Below are 4,078 nucleotides of genomic sequence, written 5' to 3' on the forward strand. Positions count from 1 at the left end.
TCAGGACACCTCCATTTTAGGACACTTAACTCTTCCTGTGATGGGCTCGTGCTGGGCTGCAGGTTTCTATCCAGGTGGGAACAGCTTTCCCAGGACATCTCTGTGTTATCCAGCAGCCCCAGGGAGGAAACACCTCAGTGTTAAGGCCATGGAAATGCTGCTGGGTGTCTGCACACAGGCAGCTGCAATGAGCCCTCTGTGTCCCTGGCTGGGAGGGGAGAGCTGAGATCCTCCTCAGGTGTGATGAGAGGGGCTGAGGGCTTTGGAGAGCTGTGCTTGGAAACTGGATTCCTCTAGGTCCCAGCAGTGCCCTGTTTCCATCATCCAGCTCAAAACGGTGCCAGCAAAGGGCAGATGAGACCAGGGCTGATGGACAGAGCAACTCTCCTCACTCTGAATTTCAGGACAGCCCCTTGGTCTCTCAAAACATACAATGTTTCAGTAGGAGTTCAGCAGAAATGCCATAAATTTCTGCCTTAAAACCACTCCTCATGTGTAGTGGTGCAACAAAAACGGTTTAAAAAATGCAATATCCCCACAGCTATGCCTTGCAGTAAGGTGAATTGGGAGCAAAAACGCTGAACATGAGTGGATTTAATCTGTGATCACACATGTTCCGATTTATCTATGGCTGTCTGGCAGGACTGACTCCTCCAGAGATCATAGCAGAACTGGAGGACTTGGTTAAAAGGGAGAGGCAGTCACTGAGAGATATGAAGTAGGTTTTATCTCAGAGAAGTCTACACTAACATTTCAATGTCTTTTCCTCCATGGACAGTGCCCAATGACCAGTGGAAGCAATTTTTCAACAGCAGCTCCATCACCCAGTTCCTCCTCCTGGCATTTGCAGACAGACGGGAGCTGCAGCTCCTGCACTTCTGGCTCTTCCTGGGCATCTACCTGGCTGCCCTCCTGGGAAACGGCCTCATCATCACCGCCATCACCTGCGACCACCACCTCCACACCCCCATGTACTTCTTCCTCCTCAACCTCTCCCTCCTCGACCTGGGCTCCATCTCCACCACTCTCCCCAAAGCCATGGCCAATGCCCTCTGGGACACCAGGGACATTTCCTACCCAGGATGTGCCGCACAGGTGTTTTTTTTCTTTTTCTTTGCTACAGCAGAGTTTTCTCTTCTCACCATCATGGCCTATGACCGCTACGTTGCCATCTGCCAACCCCTGCACTACGGGACCCTCCTGGGCAGCCGAGCTTGTGTCCACATGGCAGCAGCTGCCTGGGGCACTGGGCTGCTCAATTCTCTCCTGCACACTGCCAACACATTTTCCCTACCACTCTGCGGAGGTAATGCTTGTGGACCAGTTCTTCTGTGAAATCCCCCAGATCCTCAAGCTCTCCTGCTCAGATTCCTACCTCAGGGAAGTTGGCTTCTTGTGGCTTAGTGCCTGTTTAGCATTTGGGTGTTTTGTTTTCATTCTTTTTTCCTATGTGCAGATCTTCAGGGCCGTGCTGAGGATCCCCTCTGAGCAGGGACGGCACAAAGCCTTTTCCACGTGCCTCCCTCACCTGGCCGTGCTCTCCCTGTTTGTCAGCACTGCCATCTTTGCCTACCTGAAGCCCCCCTCCATCTCCTCCCCATCCCTGGACCTGGCGGTGTCATTTCTGTACTCGGTGTTGCCTCCAGCAGTGAACCCCCTCATCTACAGCATGAGGAACCAGGAGATCAAAGATGCCCTGAGTGAACTGATAACAGCATGAATTTCTGAAACAATAAATTACATGTATTTTGTGAATAACTTGAAATGTAACTCATTAAAAGGAGGGCACAGTATGTAGGTTCTGTTGGGGTTTTGGGAGTTGATTTTTTTTTGTTTGTTTGTTTTACTTTACATAATATTCTCTACAAAGAGGTGTGATTATTTGTCGCTTTTATAATTTGGCATCTATCAAGATTTGTGTGACTGAGAGACTTTGTAAATGAGGACCCATGATCTCTTTGTGTTTAAACAAAATAAAGGATACTGCAGCAATATATTTCTCTGAGATCCTTCCTCGAAGCTGTTCTCTGGATCTACTGGGTCAGTGCTTGTGTGCAGAGGTGGAGGGGAAAAACATCTTGGCAGAGCAGTGCTTCCAGGAAACAAATGCACTTTATCTTTCCTAACCTGCTGGTTTTAAACTTCCCCTTTCTGCTCCTGAGCCCTTCTATTGGTCTATGATCTGAGTGCTTCTGTGCCGTGGTCACAGTCCCACGATGTGGCAGTTCTGTGACCACAGGCAGGGACAGGCAGTGGGCACTTCTGTGACAGAGCTGGCCTTCAGGACAGTGTTTCCATCAGACAAGGGGATCTTCTCAGGGCAATGCAGGAAGGTTTAGGTCTTCTTCCAGAGTTGCTCTCAAGAGCATACCCAGGAAATTGCCCAGAAGAGAAACCACCAGTGAAGACTGGAAATGTGTGAATGTGCAGGGTGGGGGCACACAGCAGTGTCCTCACACATTCAGGCTCCTGTGAGAGACCTGAAGGCCCAGCAGAGCAGGGGCTGGGCTGTGCCCATGTGCGCTGGGCACCCCGGGGAAGCTGCCCCAGGGCAATCACCACAGACCAGCACATAGCAACCACCATTTCCAGCATGGTCCTCTCACCCCAGCTCAGAGAGGCTGTTTATCTGTCTTCAGAGGGACACAGAAGGATTAGGTCAGAAGTCCAAATTTGCATTGTGTCTCTCTGCTCCATCACCCTTTCCTTGGCTGTCTGGCCCCTGCCTTCAAATGCACAGAATGAAAGGAGCTCCCCTGGGGAGCATCTCACCTGCGCACTCAGAAGGGGTTCTGCAAGCATGAGCGACGCTGCCCTTCAGAAGAAGGCATTTATCACCTTTCAGAAGGCACAGAGCACATCTAGGGAGTGTGAATGCACTCAGAGGCACACATACCTTCATCTTTCACCTCTTCCAACTTCCTTTACAATTGATTGAAGCAACTAACACAGAAACAAAAGTTCTTCCTCGTAGGTACCACCTCTGCTCACAGCAGTGTCAGTGCTGGTTTTGGCACCTTTTGCAGGTGCTGAGTGTTTCCCGCTGGTGGCCGCATCCTAAGGTCAGTACCGGGCTGTGTGCCACCCACTTCTCTCTGCAAGATTCCCAAACTGGCAGGTCTGTGCTGAGAAGGCAGCTGCACCCTGGCTAGGGGTATTGATGTCATCTACGGTCATCATCTCATTCCTGTCCCAGATACAGTGCTGTGGCCCCAGTAGAGTGGGCCACCTCTTCTGTGATTTCACTGGAGCTCTCTGTCTTGGTTTGGGCTGAAATAGAGTTAATATTCCTTTTCAGGGACTAGATGAGTGCTGTGTTTTGGATTTAGCTTTGGGTTTGTAATGGGAAAAATGCTGATAGCACACTGATGTTTTCAGCTGCTACCAAGACTTCAAGGACTCTCCGACTCCTCATGTCCTGCCTGTGCGCAAGGGCACAGGAAGCAGGGAGGGAAAACGGACAGAGCATCAGACCCTAAATGGCCAGTGGAATATTCCATATCATGGAATGTCATGCACACTATTTAAAGGAGGGGTGGTTGGGAAGGAGCTCTCTCACTTACAGGATTGTGATTGCGGGATCTTGGTATCTCGGGGTCGCTGGCCGGGAACGGGATGGATATTGGTTAGCGGGTGGTGAGCAATTACGCTGTACATTGCCTCTTTATATATTTCTTCTTGTTTTCCCCCTATCATGGTCATTGTTCTCATTTTATTGCCATTATTAAACTGTTCTTATCTCAGCCTGTGAGTCTCCCTTCACCCCTCTAATCCCCTCCCCCATTCCCAGGTGGGGAGGGGGAAGGGAGGGTGATTAGCTGCGGTGGTTGGCTGCTGACCAGGCCCAAACCACGACACTCTCTTGCAGTGACACCATGACAGTCCTGCTGTTCGCGGTCACACCCTTCTTCTGAGATCCAGTCCTCACCTTCCTCTGAGGGTAGGCTGAGGGACTTGGGCTTTTTCAGCCTAGTGAAGTGGCGGCTCAGGGCACTGTAGCAGTAGCCTGCAACTGCTTAAAGGGTGGTTTCAGAGATGATGGAGCTTTTCTTGGTAGTGGGAAGAGAAGGAAAGCTCC

The 4,078-nt window shown here is 50.6% G+C and overlaps 1 pseudogene; it reads left to right on the forward strand.

Moving 5' to 3' along the window:
* Nucleotides 1–819: 819 nt before the first annotated feature.
* On the forward strand, nt 820–1,755 carry LOC122153142 (annotated as a pseudogene).
* The last annotated feature ends 2,323 nt before the right edge of the window (nt 1,756–4,078 follow it).

Source organism: Tyto alba, unplaced genomic scaffold, assembly GCF_018691265.1.
Source record: "Tyto alba isolate M040663 unplaced genomic scaffold, T.alba_DEE_v4.0 Super-Scaffold_15, whole genome shotgun sequence".
In the NCBI taxonomy this organism is placed as follows: domain Eukaryota; kingdom Metazoa; phylum Chordata; class Aves; order Strigiformes; family Tytonidae; genus Tyto; species Tyto alba.